This window comes from Odontomachus brunneus, unplaced genomic scaffold (assembly GCF_010583005.1).
Source record: "Odontomachus brunneus isolate Ranch 3 - 2012 unplaced genomic scaffold, Obru_v1 Obru_scaffold_008, whole genome shotgun sequence".
Lineage (NCBI taxonomy): Eukaryota > Metazoa > Arthropoda > Insecta > Hymenoptera > Formicidae > Odontomachus > Odontomachus brunneus.
This window is the reverse complement of record NW_022639458.1, coordinates 2,379,740-2,397,976: the sequence shown is the minus strand read 5'-3', so window position 1 is coordinate 2,397,976 and position 18,237 is coordinate 2,379,740. Positions and strand designations below refer to the sequence as shown.

General features: G+C 39.5%; 1 protein-coding gene across 22 annotated transcripts in view; it reads right to left on the bottom strand.

The window, feature by feature from the left end:
* The window catches only part of LOC116854091 (forkhead box protein P1), a 324,470-nt gene that overhangs the window by 296,025 nt on the left and 10,208 nt on the right, over positions 1-18,237 (bottom strand). For 2 of the 22 annotated variants that reach the window (XM_032835662.1, XM_032835664.1), the window contains exon 1: positions 11,664-12,329. The exons of 19 other annotated variants lie outside the window; for them this stretch is intronic. The gene's annotated coding sequence lies outside the window, so the exon portion shown is untranslated. Of the gene's footprint in view, positions 1-873; positions 1,657-11,663; positions 12,330-18,237 lie in introns of those variants that run through there. One more of the 22 variants, XM_032835663.1, reaches the window with a different exon arrangement.

The following is an 18,237-nucleotide window of genomic DNA, read 5'->3' as shown; positions in this document are numbered from 1 at the left end:
AAGTATATATCTTTGACGTCTATATCAACATCTTTTGATTCTATTTAATCTATCAGTTTTGCCAAAGAAATTTACATTTTGTCTTCTGTCGTTTAATTAGGACTTCAGGTTTCATTTATATCAAACATACTCTAATTCTTTAGAATATATATATGTTAGAAAGTACAAGTCAAAAGAAAGTTTAAATTCCAATTCGGGCTACAATTTCGATTTTTGTTTGGACTAACCAAAATAAAATTTAATGAAAAATCCAATAGCAATCATGGCGTCACTAGTTCACCAGTGTACTAATTGTAGCTGGCTGGCATCATTAATTCCTGTACGATCGCTGAAGTATCAAACAACCCAGTGTAGTCAATAAAAAGAATGGATGACCGTATCATTGGTTAATGGAATATTTGAATGGAAAATCACAGGAGGAAGAGAACGCACACAATGAAGCAAGACGGATCGTCAATATGGAAAAAGAAATGTCAAGTTTCTTAAAATTATTTAAACAAAATTACCGAACTTTTTTAGTTAAATGAGGAAATTAAATAAAGATAAAATTAACCTATTTTTTTCGTTAAACTAAATAACAAATTCTTTGAGCCAAATAATAAAATTATTTGAAAAATCAAACAATCGTATTTGTTGAATAAAAATTGATTTATTTGGACTATTTTTCAATAGATAATTGCTTTGAATTTAATAAAATTTATTAGATCCAAAGGAACCATTCTCTCTGTGTACCTAAATATTTCAACCGCGCATTTTTGTATCTTCAACAATACCGATACCTTCGATCAATTTCGCTCGGCGTTTTTGAGTTCAATATCGAGTTCGTGCGCACGTCAAAGGATCTCGTATCGATACGGTCTGGTAGCGCTTTACCTCCTCGTGTTGACGTCGCACACGAAGACGGGCTGATAAGGGGACAGTACTCGAGGCCGATTCATCCACGATGCAATGAGGATCCACGAGGATCGGCGCCAAAGTCATCGAGAAAAAATAATTACAATCGGCCGCAGCCTAGCGGTGAGCGCGTGTTCACCACCCACCCGATCCACCCGGTACATTCAGTAACAGCACTCCACGCGTTTGCGGTTCGTTGGACTTGTACAAAATCCTAGCCATCGTTATTATACTTGGCGCTCTTTATTATTACTTTCGCGTAACGATGTGTTGTCAAAGGCGCGCGACGGACAATACCCAGCAGCGCTAACGACGACATATATCTGACATTATGGTTGTACGTGTACACTCGCCCTGGTAAATGCAAAGTAAATGATCGAAACGGCGCGATGATATCGTATGGCGATAAATTAAGATCAATACAGGCCACGCTCTAAATGCATGATATTTGAACAACGGGAAAGTACAGAGACATTAAGGGACAAATAATCGACTCGCGAAATCGTGTTACGTTTTCTAAAACATTCGAATCAATGGTATTCGAAAAATACATACAATCCCTCAATCATAGCATTCGTTCTGCAGACCACGACAAAGAGATATTCTTTCGGCTGAGGCAATTATATATGAGAATATATTAATTGAACATTATGTATAAGAATTGTAGCTGTGACAAAACTTATAGTTGAATATGTAACAGCAATTTTTAATACAATATATCTATTTAACTTGAATTTACATAAATATTTTTTTCCAACAATAGAGAATATGGTTCTAGTAATCATAATATTTTTCTCGATATGCATTTTGTGTTTCCTTACATTGAGAAAAATTACTTAAAATTTTATTTGTGGCACATATATTTTATTCATAGAAATTATCTTCATTTCACAGAAACAATTTTATATTCTACAAATAAATTTTCAAATATTTTTCAGTGTAAGAATAAACAATATTTGTAGATAAAAAATTTATAACATTCGTAATTTATATAACGTGAAAATACAGATGCACTGAGAGACAAGTGATCGACTCGTGAGATTGTGTTACGTTTTCTAAAAAATTTACGGTATTTGAATTCGAACAACCGCGGAGGAATCGAAATTGGACTCGCGTTTAATTTGCTGACAAATCCTAGCGCGCTAACGCGGTCGATGACATTTACAGATTGTAGAATGCGCTCCTTCACTGTCGCGCACATGCGTTTCAATGATACGGAGGGAGGCAAGAAGAAGCTCGGAGAGAACTAAAACAGTGAGTTTAAGGTGGTCGGAGGGAAGAAGAGAGAGACCTATCCAATGTTCCCTCTAACACGGAGACGCTAAGCAGACTGTACTATAAATATATCCGAAGACAGACAGAACAAATAACACCAAAAAACGAGCATCCGAATGATTGGCTGGAAGAATCTTTCACGCTTCAAGTGGAACTACGCTTCGATCGCTTTGAGAGCTAGATAAGAATTCTTTTGATTTTCAATATTTATAGAATAATTAATTTACACGGAGCTTATTCAGTTAGCCTGAAGTAGGTCAATTCTCGATTTGCACACACGAGACTCCCAAATCATATTTAAAATTACTCGAACACAAATTCTGGTTAATAGGCGTGAGAGTCGCAACTGAGATATGTGACGTTAATTTCATCTAACAAAATTACCTTCGCAATCTTACATTGATCATTTTAGATGTCTAACTTTTCGTTGAGAAGTATGAATATATATCTGCTCTCTTATAGATTTTTATAATGTATTCTTTATTTTTCAGAGAAAGATTATAATTCACTTCATAATTGAACGTGTTAATTGCAATTGAAAAAAACAGATAAGATATGAATAAGAAAGTTTTGACAGATTGATTAGAAGGGCAAATAGAGGAACATAAAACGGACTCGACATTCTCTGAACGCGTCGTCATTTTTAACTAACTCTTCCCTATCGTCTTTCTGTGGCGCCAAACAAACGTTATATGAGCCCGCATAAGATAGATCTTACACGATAATAATCCGCAAGCGCGAAATAAGTGCGAAAGAAACGCGGTGTCGAGCATGAAACCACCGTTAATACCACGGCGAAGGGACGAGCCGGATTATTCGCACAGTGGGGAACGTTTATTCGGTCGCGGGCGCGAAAAACGCGCGCGAATTCGCCAACTCGTTTGACCGTTATCGCGGCCTTTCTGTGTTTCGCGCTTTCACACGCTCCGTCCCGTGCCGTTTGCGCCGACACGCCGGGATCGTTAACCCTAATGGCATTCTCAGCGGGTTGCGTAGAGGCTTTAGGACTCACGATTTTCCGGGAAGCTCTTCTTCATCGGGTTTATCGGCGCTGCGTGGCGCTGCGCTGCGCGGCCCTTCCTTTCCCGCGCGCTCGCGTACGCGTATGCGTACAATTCGAGCGATCGGGAGTCTCCTTCTCTCTCTTTCTCTCTCTCTCTCTCTCTCTCTTTCTCAAGAGATCTCAAGAGAAGGAAGGAAAGAAAGAGCAAGAGAGAGAGAGAACTCTTTTGAACTCTTAACGCCCCTCGCATTTGCATTCATATCTTTCAGCCGTAAAGTGCGCGCGGATGACCGAGTCGCACCTCGCGTATCTACATAACAGCCTGGTACGTTCTATTCTAGATTCATAACTATTAATACTAATGCCCGCCGCGGTTCGAGCCGGGACCAGGTTCTTGGCCGACGTTGACCACTTCTACCTCTCATCAATGGCGCATTCAGACACACGCAAACGCGAATTCATCAACGGGAATGAGCCACTACCTACGGCGGACGCTCGTGGTAGTCGTGGTGTCCGGGTTCAGCGTGCCGACGTGAGTGCGCGCGATACTGCACCGCGAAAAAAGGTCCCCGTGACGATGTAAATCAGGCATTGAGACTAAACATAGGCGCGAGACAGCGCGAATTTCCGGAATTCAATTCCGTCGGCTCGCGAAGGAGACGCGCGATTCGCGCGCGAGTGTGAATGGATGATTTGTGCTGCGCTGTTGATTCCGCAGCTGCGATTAATTGCTTTATCTTCTCTTAAGACGGGCCTTTCAATAACTGAGAAGAAGAGGGAGGGGGGAGGGGAAATGAAGAAGGTGAAGCGTTGTTTGGTGTACGAATGCACGCATTGTATATTTGATGACTCATATTTCAATTTTCTCGCCGACGCGCCGCTTCCCAGACAGCAGACAGGTCTGCGATTGTTGCAATCACGTGATATTCCATATGAATTATCTTATCTCAACGCATATATCCTCGCGCGATAATGGCGATGTTAAATGTTTATTGCACTATACTGCATTGACGGAAGAGGAAGATATCGTGTCAATTTCTCCAAACATCACCGATCACTAACGAGTGTTCGAAAAAACTCAGCGGATTCTGTACGTTAAAAAAATAGAATGAACATATAAAGCCTGTGAAGTAGGTATAGTTGTGTGCGAGTCCGAAGCATGCAATGCAAGAAATTGTATTGTATTTTCTGAACTTCGCGTAAATTATATAAGCTTGCGTCCCAGCGATGGTTGTAGCGAAAGAAGGAAGTTGAGAGAGAGAGAGAGAGAGAGAGAGAGAGAGAGAGAGAGAGAGAGAAAAGCGTGATAACTTGTGCCTTGGCAAATTTTTCATTATCTCGCGCCATAATCTATTTACGGAAAAGATTTAAAGCTGGGACGTGGGGCCCAGGCAGTCCGAATTCATTATTCCTTTAAAAATATTAACTTCGCTAAGTCCACCATTTTCCGGGGAAAAGACAAACCTATGCGAAGGAGCGATAAAAGTTTCGCATCCGTCCGCAAAGATAAAAATATTTTAGTGACACGTTTCTTTAGAAGTGCCCTCTCTTCTCGCGTGCGGAATAATTAACGAAATTAAATAATCGCCGCTGTGCACTACATTTCCAAGTCATATTTCAAACGCGATACATGTTTGCCGCTGCACGTCGCTACGTCTGTCGCTATTAAATTTACGCCATCCTAAGAATAACTATCGTTGAAAATAGAGTCCTGTTGTCATTGCTTTGCTCGATATATTTCGCGCTCGTGTAATCGCGCCGAATCGAGTTTGCGCCGCGTTCGATGAAGGACCACAAATTATATCGAGGGCTGTTTACGCTGTCTCTTCACGCTATTAGCTCCCGATGCTAATTTAAAGCGAAAACTGTTTATCTCGCATTAAATGATGAATACTCGTTTGTGTCGAAATAATGCCGTTCTCGCGGAACTTCGAGACACAGTTCGGGTCTTTTGAGTTACCCCCTTTAACTCCTTCAGTTTATGAGACAGCCCACGCGATCATGTCGTGCACAAAATTAGACTTTCGCGGAGATAGTTTTATTAGCGTGGGAGAATGTTTTCGACAGATTGTCCCGCGGTTTTTGAATATCTTGTCTCCTAAATTTATTATTTCCGCTACCGACTGTCACTTAACTTAATCGATACTTTGCGGTATTTTTTAGTAAACATAATCGGTACTTTTATTAAATTCGTCGCTCTTCACGTTCTCCCCATTTTCCAAAATCGCGGCTTCTTTGCATTCAGAGAAAAAGACACGGTGGTGGCAACTATATAGATGACAACTGAAGCTGAACATAGTTACTGTATAATTTCCGTAATCATTCAACTTTATACAGTTGCAATGACTAAAAAAAATTTATAAAAAAAAATATATATATATATTAATTCTACATACAAAACTTGTATAGCTGCCACTTATACAGGGTTACTGACGCAAAACATGGTAATGCACGTGGATTAGGTCTGAATCAAAAAGTTCTGTATAATTTTACAAATAACCGTATAGATTTTCTAGTTACTAATTAAAGAAGACTAATGGATAATCGCGTGCGAGCGCTCGCATTTAATTCCTTAAGTGATATATTTTGAAATTTATTTTTCAAAGTTCTGCAAAGAGAAAATAGCAATAAAAAGGAAATAAATTCACATATGCTAATTAAAAAAAAAAGGGAAAATCCATCCTGGAGAGGAAGGGAAGATATTGCACAGTCGTTTTAAATCATTATAGAAGAAATTTAAATAATTGTAAATTTTATGTGATTGTTTACAAAATGGTACGGGGATTTTGTATTCAATTTGACTTGTGCACACGAGCATTGTCGTGTATTGCATCGACCCTATATAGTTGCTATTACCGTCTTTTTCTCTGAGTACGCGCAACCCAAGAAACAAGATTGAATTTTAACTCGGCAAGCATGATAGACGCATATAGCGAGTGTACCGCGCACGCACACACACACACACACACTGATGAAGGCAAATTTATTAATGCGAATTAAGTGGCGCGACCGCGCGTAAATAAATGATCCCGATGAGAAGCGGTTGCACGGCGGTCCTTAGTGCGTTCGCGGTTGCGGAAGCTGAAGCGTGCTGTACCGCGGTCAAAATACACTAATGCCTCCCGAGAATGGAGCGTACAGTAAATCTGTCTCATCGTTTGGCACGTTTCGTGCCTAGGCGGCTCCTCGAGTGAATGATTTACTTATCAATTATTAAGCGAGGGTTACGCGCGACGCACGAAGATTTATATCCGCGAGTAACCGTCGTGCGCGCCCGCCTTTTCGCGTCTTTCTTTTCGCGTCTGTTGACTAATGCATTACATATTTGTGTGTCGATGTAACATCGGAAGATTGTTAGCGAGAGTGGTACGCGAGTCTTCTTTTCTCTTTATTAGAACAACTGATGTGAGAAACGGTATGTTTTTGATAAGCAGTGTCATTGTTATGTAAGCAGATCTGTTCTGAGGCCAACTGTGTCCAGATAGCTAGAACTTATCCTAATATAGCCATCCAGTGTCACCGTTACAAAATGTCAAAATCGATCGATGTATCTCGCGATGTATTTAGGGACACGGTGAGTGAGCGAGGCGCAATTCGCGCTCATTGGCAAACGCGGGTGCGATATAAGCCTGAAACATCTTGATCGCCCTGGATTAACCCCAGGCGTGGCGACCAAGTTAACGAGGGATCGAAGAAGAAGCGGACATGGCGGCAGTGCGACGCGCTCCGCGCGCGGAGTGCAAAGAGCAACTATTCCCGTGAGCGAGCGAGCGCGAATAAGAGGAACGAGAAAATGCGGCGCGCATGGCAATGCCACTATTTGCGAGACGTTCCTCCGACTTCCTGAAATAGGAGCAAAATGGAGCAAAGTCGACGTGAACGCGGCGCGACGCCGCTCGGCTCCGCTCGGCTCGGCCGGGACTCGAGTATATCGACGTCGCGCACACAGCCGAGCAGTAAATCCATCGTGCCGTTCGGTATGTAAATCGCTTATCGCTTCTAGTGGACCACTCGGTATAATTAGGTAGGTAGGTAGCTGGGGTAAGTAAGTATAGGTAGATAGGAATGGCATCATGCGCGCCGGGCATGTATCCGCACGTCTAATGGCGAGGAGGACGAGAGCGAGGCAGCCTCGCGGAATTAGGCTCTTCCGTTGTTTCTATTACAAAATAGATGGCACGATATTGCGAGGCAACGTCGTCGCGGCTAATCTCCGTTTTTTCCACCGGAAGGTAGCGTAACAGCGCGAGTCGCGAACGAGCTGCGCGCGAGTCGCGAAAATTATCGCGGAGAAAAAACGCGAGAGGTGAAAGAGCCTTCCGTTCGGTATAATTGCCGTGCGCGACGTTTTCATTTTGCCGACCGTCCTCTGCGAACTTTGGCGACACTTGTCGCTTTGGCCCGATGAAGGAGCGATTTGCGGAAGAGAAGAGAGACAGACAAGATAGACAAACATAGTGATGTTTATTGAGCACTCTGGGACAAGATCAAACGTATATTACGAAATTATAAATACAAAAGAAAAAAAGAGAAAAACAGAAAAAATCCATTACAAAAGAACAAAGAACAAATAATAATAATATAAATAAAAATATTTAGAGAATGATAATAAACAGAAAAAGGAGAAAGAAAACGAAAAAAGAAAGAAGAAAAGAAAGAATACAGACTGATACAATAGCGAGTTGCATCAATTCGCACTCCCTTCCTCTCTGCCTCCTCTTTCCTATTATTTATATTAACAATACAGAGGGAGAGAAAGAGAAAGAGAGAGAGGGAGAAGTAGAATACGCTTTGATGGAAGTGGCGTATTCGTGAAGTTCAACGAGAGATGATAATCTGTTTAGCGTTTTACCAGGTTTCCCCCGGTATTGCAAGGTGGATTGCGCAATACCGTTGAAATTTCCAAGCTCGCGGCGATCTTTCCTTTCTCCGTGCGTGTCGCGTGCGCACGTGCGACAATTTGTGAAGTACTGGGAATTCGACGGCATACGTAATGCCGACAATTAGCAGCGGCTACGAATGCGGGTATGCGACGCGAATTGAACGAGTCAATGTCGACGTGACTCATCAAAATCGCGATCTGCTTCTCTTTTTTGTTTCTTCAAGGGAGCCCGCGCGCCTCGTTAGAGATCCGCGTAGATCTCACGCGATCAATTTGTCACAATTTGTCTACCGATTGTTTTCGCGACGCAAATTGCGTTATTTTGTGGGGCAATCGGCGGCAAGTCATTGGACGTTACCGGTGTGTCGAGTCGGAAAATATTGCTCGTGTATAATTCGCCGACGGCATAATATTATTTTCTGCCGATAATCACTGCAACACAAACACCGTTCGCATTTTCAGGAGCATTAGGTGCGCGTGTACGAAGGAGGGCGGAAGAGAAGGGACGAGGGGAACGCGAGCGGAGTGCACTTACGTGCCGAGTGTTCCGGGTGCACGTTCACCTAGTTACCACTCTATGTTTCTACTTTGCTCATATTTCGTTTCCATTCGAAGTTTAAGCTCAGCAGGTATCGCGAAATAGAGAGAAACAGAACTTTATTTATTGCGCATTTAGCGACAAATCTCCTCATGCGCTGTGTAAAATATTGAATACAAATTGAATAATAAAATTGTAGTAAAAAATTTAAAAATATTCTATGTAACATAAAGAAAAATTTATCTAATATCATTATTACCATTATTACCATTGGGAAGAAAAGAGAGAGAGAAAGAGAGAGAAAGGAGGGGAAGATAGAGGGAGGAGAAGAAAAGATATTTGAAGAAGACCCGAGGAAGATGTTTTTCTTGGATATACACGATGTTATCTCTTCAGATTTCTTTATTTCCGAGGCGTGATGCGAGGCCAGTCGTTTCAACGGTTCGATTATCGAGCAACAGCTAATCAGCGACGATTATTAACACGGAGCGTCGTTCCCGATAGACCTCCCCCGTTCGAGTGTAGTTAGTGAATTCGCGTCTGCATACATTAATTCGTCGGCTGTAACACGGGCGTGCTGGCGGCACCGGGTGAGTGCAACGAATGTCATCCTCCGCAGCCCCATGTGTTCGCCGCCGTTCCGCGATGCAGGCCGGTCACGTGAACGACAGGAAGCTACCAATCGTCTTGTGCGATTATCCCGGTGCCCCTGCCCGCGTGTACGTGTGCCCATGCGTGTGCGTCAGTTCGGGCATCAGGGACGGCGTTAAGTAGGATTCGCGAGCGAAGCAACGTATATCGCTTACATGTGTACCCCGATGCGCGCACACGCTCACACCCGCGGATTTATATATACGTGCGGATCGCGCGCGCTCGCCTGTATAGCATTGTTCAGGAACCGGGACACCGGGCAGAGTCAGGTGAATCGAAGGAGGAGGCTGGTTTAATTCGATAAACCGTCTTGGTCACTTGGCGCTCGCGATGACCCATTATTAACGGTCGATGAGAAGTGATTTGCGGCGCGACACGACCGACAATTAAAAGCGATAAAAAAACATTGGCGTTGAAATAGATCCATATGGAAACGTTAGTGTTAAATTTTTTTTATATATCTGTGTGTGTATTTAATATACTGTCATCGTGTTTTCTCTCTCTTTGTTTTTTTATTAAAACAACACAATCTATATGTAAATGCACGGATTTTTGTTGAGGTATTTTATGTGAAAAATGTACAGAAGAGTCGTGTTTGTTAACGTTTTTGTATTGTTGTTAAATTAACACAAAAATTAGAGTGAATAAATTGGTACATGTAAACTGTGTTAAACTTAACACACGATTTTTCATAGTGTGGACTTTGCTGATATGTAGCCCAATTAACCCATTATTCGAAATTTATTATAAATTCAAAATTTAGAGTTTGATCCTTCTTCCTTTGATGATACCCGAAATCGCGTTTGGTATCTGACCGTCGTAAAACACGTCGAATTTGTCCCTGATATAATTCCATCACTAATCTTCTTAAAGATTATTTTTGAGGTTCATGTATGTGTATATTTCGGTGCATGTAAATACTAAAGAAGTAATGGTTAACGGATCGTGTGAAGCGGCGTCGAGCATGTAACACGAGCGTGAGATGTATCTCGGTATTCTGCTTCGACATGTCGTATCGATACGATTTTGCGGCGAGAAGATTCGATATTCGCAGCGCGCCTATGTGCGACCAGCGTCATTTTGTGAACGGCGCGGTACACGCCAGCATGCACGACGCATCGCGTCCAGTAAACCGCGCTACACATTATCATAAATGCCCGCGCCGGGCCCGTCCCACGCGTAAATCTGTTTCGCAAATTGCGAGAGTGGGATTATGTCATCTTTCCTCTCCCTCCCGTGCCCGCTATGCACTCCTCCGCGATGCGCTCGCCTCGTTTCCACGGAGCGGAGCGCGCGCGATCAGATCGCGCGCTCGTTCTTCCCTGCGAACGCGTATCGTCGACCGGAGTGGCACTTCCGGGTATGCTCGCGACTTATTCGAGAAGAGGAAATCGCGCGATAACTCCCGCGCAAAAATTCCTTTAATACGAGAACGACCGTGAGACCATAATGAGACGGCAGTTTGATGATCGAAACGACTGTTTCATTCAGTTTCGCGGTAATAGGAAAATATTTTGTATATCATAAATTGTCGTTTTTATACAGTCGTTTGCATAAAGGTTGCGACACTTTTCTTTGGGCAAGTTTATGGACACGCGACTGAGATTTAACGAGACTACGAACTTTTGTGCATGAGCTCGAGTATTGAGACGTTCGAAAGCTGCTAAATTTTTAAGCATGAGATGTACAATTTATAAGCATACTTAGAGAAAAGAATATCTGAAAAGAATATCTAAAAATTAAGAAATATTTATTCGGTGTATGAGTACTAATATATTTATTTAAATATCAATTTTTTATATGTAAATAGAATAAACAATTGCTTTTATAAAAAGCTAAGGTTTAAAAAAAATGTATATTTCTTATTTAAAAATATTTTTTATTAGTATAAATAAATATGTTGTTAGTATCTACCACGAATAAATACATTTTATTTCTTAGGTATTTTTGTTCTCTCGGTATATATAGAAATATAAATATCATGTGTTATATAAGCTTGTCCAATAATTGTGTCGCAACTTTTGTGCAAAAGACTCAAGCATATATTTTTACAATACGTGGGAAGAGTTGCGTGAGACATTTAATGCTATTTTTTCTCGTAAAGAGATATGAAGAGTTGAACCGAATGTGGATTAGCCAGAGGATTTGTCTGTCAGTGATATGATTCTCGCACGAATTGCACGCATCGTGAATCAGGCAGAAGTGAGTCGAGTAAATATATGCTCGGTGGCACAATAGGTACATAATGGATACTTATCTCTTGGACAGAACAGTATTGCGCAAACAATGATGAGCGCGCAGATAAGAGCGAGTGCAAAGCAGCGACTTTGTTTTTTTCATGAATTTATAAGGACGCAAATCATTTTTCCGAAGCGACGCAAAAATTATAACGAAGTATTTTACGTTTATGGCAAACAGACCTTAACGACTCCCACGTCCACTCATAAATTAGGAATTTTTATGCCGCCCTCGCGCCAGCCGATGAAGAAACACATCTCTGAACTTTGATCGATCACGATTACAAGCACAACAAAGTAGAGTAGGTAGAGCAAAGTAGAACGATCTATGAAGTATCACGTTGATTCTTATTCCGAGTAAAGTTTCCGTGTTAGGTTTGAAATAAATATCACACGTATCGAGGTGAGTTTTACACGGACAAGTAAATACTATGTTCAACAATCGACGGAATAATTATTCTAAATGTGTGATTTTTTTGCAATTTTTACTTTGCACTTGTAATGTTCAAGAAAAGAAAAAACTATTACAGAAAATAGATGTGAGTATATATGTGTGTCTTTTTGCAAGTAACGATTTACTATTAACACGTTTGTCATTAATATCCTCGAAGAGCGAATAGAGTTTTCGATCGACACTTCGTTAAGTCTGGCGCGTGTCTAAAACGATTAATGTCTCGTCGATAATAATATGTATCGTGAAACACTGAACGAGCCGATGTGCACTCAATGTGATGCCGCGCGATGCAAACGATATGCACTTTCCAGAAGACCGTCAGAAATTTACACGTAGTTCAGCTCTCGTCAGCGAGAAATGCGACTGACGCGGGAACAAAGCAGACTCGAACGCACCGTATCAAACATACCGTACGTTCTCCCCGTACTTCTTCGATCTCTCTTTCCAGCGCACTAGCAAACAGTGTCAACAAACTGATAAGACTGCTTGAACCTCGAGGAATTTAAAGTGAGCCGCGTGGGTATCGCAAATGTGGTCTCTATTCCTCGATTGGATGCAACGATGTTGCACAGCACATTGTGGATGCGAACGGACGAGAATTTACGCGGCTGCCTTATCTATCCTGACCGGTGATGTAAAATTTTGACGAGTGCTAAAACTATGTAGCTGCGAGATCAAATCCGGATGCGTCGCGATAAAGCTGCGAAGTCGTTCGATTTGCAACTCTGCGTGGGACGTTTTGACTTTGCGATCGTTGCATGTGCTTTCTCACCGTGAAAGAAATATGTTCTTAGAGATTTAAACTCGTGTCTTTAATTGACAATTAGTGTTTAACAAGTGAAGGAAACACATGTGATAAAATGAAATGTTTCGTTAGTTTCACTTTAGTCTTTATCGCGGAACTTTTGATTGATGACGTCAGAAACGAAAAAATGCATGCTCAAAAGTTTCGAATGTCATTTTCAAATAAAAAAATATGTGAATGAAAGGACAAATCCTTTTCACCTTTTTAAGACTATTTTACAAGTATGCTCAAGCGACCTGAAATGTCCTCTCATTCATATATCTTTTTATTTAAAAATGGCACGCAAGAATCTTCAACACGTCATTTCTCGTCTCTGATGCTAATCCAACATGGCCTCAGCAAGCAGTCTAGAAACTTTGTTCTTTAAATTTCTGGAATCAAATCTCACTTAAAATAAGTGAAAAGTCGCGGTGTCATATTTTTACTCGAAGCAGTAGTGAAAATACTGCCACTCGAAATCGCAAGAGTGAATTCTAACTTCATATGAGCGAATGTTTCAATCAGTTAGAGTGAATACGTTCTGGTGCCAATGTATAGTATATTAGATTTACTCTTCAATTTCGAGTGAAAATATTCACTCGACGATTCAGAGTAGAGAACTCGCTCTATATGAGTGAAAAAATTACTCCAAATGACTCAACGGTTATTCCACTTTCCGAATGAAATTTAGAGATTTGAAAAATTAATATATAATTAAGGAAAACTTTTTAAAAATATAATTATAAACTGATATAAAAAAAACTAATATATTTTTCCAAAACTACGCGATATTTATGAATATACCATATATAGATTAAAAGAATCCATTACTACACACTATTATACATTACAGAGGAAAAATATCTAAAAAATATCTAAACAAATATTTTTTCTATTGGAGCTGATAACATATTTATTTAAATTCAAATTATTTTATTTAAATAGAATAAACAATTGCTTTTATAAAAAGTCAAGGCTTTAAGGAAATGTATATTTTCTTATTTGAGAAATATTTTATATATTAATATATAAATAAATATGTATTATAGCACATTCCTACACTGAGAATATATATATATATATATATATATATATATATATATATATATATACATATATTATATATACACTTTTATTTCCTAGATATTTTTTTCTCAGCATAGAAGTAATGCGATATCTATGTGATATAAATAAAAATGATATCAGCAGACACATTTAATCTCTCGTCAAATACTGGAGCATCTTGTAAATAAATAATTGATAAACAATATTTTTTGATAAATAATTTCCGATAAAGTTGAACGTGAAGTTATCTTGTGTTCACACGAACACGTATGAGACCGATGATTGATATCTATTTCAATCAAATTATTAATGTCTGTAGTGCGTCAATTATGATAAGAGACCGACTTATATATAGTTATATATAGAAATAATAACAATACCAAGTTTCGTACTTAATTCTCATTCTTTCGCGAAGGCCAAAGTCGACAAAACAGATAAGGACGTTAAGTGGTAAGAATATCTTACCGCTTTATTGTTTATTTACTCGTTTATTGAATATTCTCTTATCGTGCTGTACCGAGCATCGACGTTGGTGTTGTCTGAATTGTCGGCACAATTAAGTTCTAATACAAACGCGTTTCTCTTTTATCAGCAGATAAAAAAGTAACGTATAATAATTCTGTCGTAAAACGGAGGAGCGCGGAATCTTTGGTGTGGGGAGATTATTGCAACATAGATAAAGTAAAAATACTATTTTCTTTCCGGACATCCATCCGTTCTGGATTTTCTTATTCTTTTGATTCTTAAATGCAAATACTTAAAATTTCAGAATAAATTATATGTATCCCTTAATTGACAAGGTAAAATTATGGGACGTAAACAACAAAGTGGATTTATACACAACCTCAATATTTTTTTAGTTTTTTATTCTGTATGAAAATTTATATTAGGTAAATAAACAGCAATTTAATAAAAACAACTTTTTATCGTCTAAAATTTTTTTTTAGTGTAGTATCTGACTCTGATACACACATATATTATAAAGTTTTAATGGGTCGCAATGAAAAATATATACCTAATGAGGTCATTGTTGATTTTACTTTGTTGTTTAAACGTTAAATATTTAATGCAATAACGGTCAAAGTAGATAAACACTTTTGTCAGTGACCTCAAACTTTATGTGTATATATATATGCACACACATATATATATACATACACATATATATGTATGTATATGTTTTATGCTGAAAGTTTAAATATCTTTATATATGTATATATATATATATATATATATATATATATATATATATATATATATATATATATATATATATATATATATATTATATATATATATATATATATATATATATATATATATATATATAATTTATATACATATATTATATATATAATATATATATAAAGATGAAAAAAAGAATGTCCAAGGTTAGATATGTGTTCCTAAAACATATTTTTTGTTTTTTTTTACAAATTTTCGAGACTGTACCAAAATTTACTCGAAGACCGATTTCTCATTCGCGATTTACATAACACAACTCGTTTGAACTTTTTCAAAGAGCGAATCGGTCAAAAATTGAATAGTCACCTCGGTAGACTTAAACCCACCTCGCAGTTCTGTCGTTATAAATATACTTTCGCGCGAAAACAACTCTTCGTTAGCCGTTCGTTTAAATTAAATTTAGGCACCGTGACTAGCGCGGTTGCATAACCGGTTCATGACAATCTCTATAGTCAAAAAAGATCAGCCGAGATATGAGGCGTTCCGAGAATTCATCGCTCAAAGATGACGGACGAACGATATGTGGAAACAAGTCTGTAAATGAGCAACAAATGACGAATAGTCATAAGGAATATTACATCAGTAACTATAATCATTCTGTGTCGAAAGTGTGTCACTTTATGTAATCTGTTTACGAACATTCCGCGGTCTCTCCCTCTCTGTCCTCTTCCCTCTCTCTTTCTTCTGCTTAATTTTTAGACATTCAGAACATGATATTTTTATCTGCAGGGCCATTTTCGGTGGCCAAGAGAAAGAAAAAGATTCGGCCGTGCTTTCATTAGTTCCGCGAGATACACTTTTGTAACGGCGATCGGAAGCCCGCTATTTCGGTCACCTTGCTCGATGTAATTAACGAGAGCGGTGCGCGCAACATTTAACAAGCAGGATGCGTTTGAGACCTCCGCGATGACGTTTACACGGAAGGGCGCCGCGCTCGCCTCGCAGGGAATAAAGAGCCACCCCCGGCTCTCTTTTTATTCTGCACGGAATCCTCCGCGTTTTCTCTAGGCGTGACTTCGACGAACTTGCGCCATCGTTTCGAATGGGCAAAGTTGGATAGGATGATTATCGTAGGAAAATAAAAAAAAAGACGGAAGGGGGCTAGAAGGAAAAGAAGAAAGAAAAATGAAAAGAACAGAAGTAAGAAGGAGCGGCGGGAAAGCGCGAAAGGAGGGCGGAAAAAACGAAACGATCGGTATACGACGATAGCGAGTGCATTCGTGTAGAAACGATGAAGCCTGGTCCGGCGGGGGGAGACGCGGAGAGGAAGTTAACACGCTCGCGTGTGCAACGGTGACACGCGTGTAGTAACGCACACTGCGCGACCCTCTTTCTTTCTCTCTCTCTCTCCTCTCTGTCCTCTTTCTCTCCCTCTCTCTCCTTCTCTCTCTCTCTCTCTCTCTCTCTCTCTCTGTCTCTCTCTGTCTCTCTCTGTCTGTCTGTCTATCTGTCTGTCTCTATCTTTTCCCCGCTCTCTGCATACCGGACCACACGAAACCCCCTTTATGTTCCTCATCCTTCACGCGCGCGAGCTTTCGCCGCAGTCGCCGTTGTGTACGAATCCGCGCGGTAATTGATTCATGATGGAACCGCGAATTCAAACACACGGCCGAGCTGCATTTTGATATGCCGTCGGTAGCAGGGCGCGCGCGGTGCGGCCGCGGCCTGCAGCGTCTCTCCATTATGCCGGTGACGTTGCAACGAGGTGCATCTGGAAGCGCGACCAATGCGGAACGAGTGCGTAATGATCGATTGTTTCAATAGCGGTATCAACACGACCGATTTTCCTATTCCAATGGAGCCTGAGAAAAGCGCGCGCGCGCGCGCGCGGTGCAGCGAGCCTGTAACCCGTGCATGTGCGTCATTGTGACAATAATGCGGACACTAATGATACCGCGATTTCGCCGAGTTATTGCAGACATTTTTTACACGAGCCTGTGCTGCATTGTATAACCTGCACGATACACAGAGATAATTTTAAAGTAAAAATTGCTCTAGAATTTTGCAACCGAAGAATGGATCAACATTCTACAACAATTTACTATCCTTTTATTTCACACACTATTTATATTTTAGGAACTGAAGTGTGTTAGAGAAAAATGTGTTAGTGAAATTTATTATTCTCCTCGGCACAATAGATCTTATCGACAAACTTTTTCTACATTACTAGAATCATAGCAAAATTAAAAAAGAATTTTTATGAAAAAAAAATTTAATATTCTCGCCGTGTAATACTTGTCAAAATAGTCACGGATATTATTCGAAAACTTTGTGTCCGGATAAAAACCTTATTTTTTTAAAGATCATGAGAAAAATTTCGTGATTCACTTTTTAATAATCTTAAAATTATTAACTGTCAGAAAACAAAACAAAAATAATAAAGTTTAAATTAACTAGGAGAAATAATTTTTAAATTAAATTTGCATACATTTTTTCAAAACTTTTCAAGTGGAGAAAAAGAGAGAGAGAGAGTCTCTCTGCTACAATAAATTTATACAATAAATTGATTTACTAATGATTAACGAATTTTTTACTGTTTGCTACATTCTTTCAATTATCGAAGACAGTCGCGAATTTGTTATTAAATGTAACAAATAATTCATAAGAAAAGTTGTGGGCCAATTGTGGGGGTCCATTGCCATCTCGGTCAGAGGCTGCGAAACACTTCATAAGATCCGTGCGTTTATTAGCACTTAGAGCGATACAGTCCGATTGCAGTTGGTATTCGGCAGTGAAAACTGACCTACTCACGTCAGACCAATCCGACCATAAGGCAGGAGATACGGACGGTTATCGCAGTTTATGTTTCGCTGGCACATCGACCATCCCCTTTACACGCATACATCTCTGCAGTAATTGGTACACAACGGGGCGGCGATTTCAGATACAGGTCATTTACATTCGGGTCAACTCGCTTCGGTATTTCTATTACCCCTCATAAACTTTATTCTTAAACGTAGGAATAAAAAAAAGCTACGATCACACTACCATCATCTTTACGTGCAATATAAAATTTTATCGAACTATAAAGTTAATTCTGCTATAATATATCCATCATTGTCTATAAATAATATCATGTCGTGAATAAATGTAAAAGTAAGTGACTGACATTAAAATCCTTAACAATTTTAATGTAAAAGTATTTAGACAATATATATATATATATATATATATATAATTTTTACGTATATATATATATATATATATAT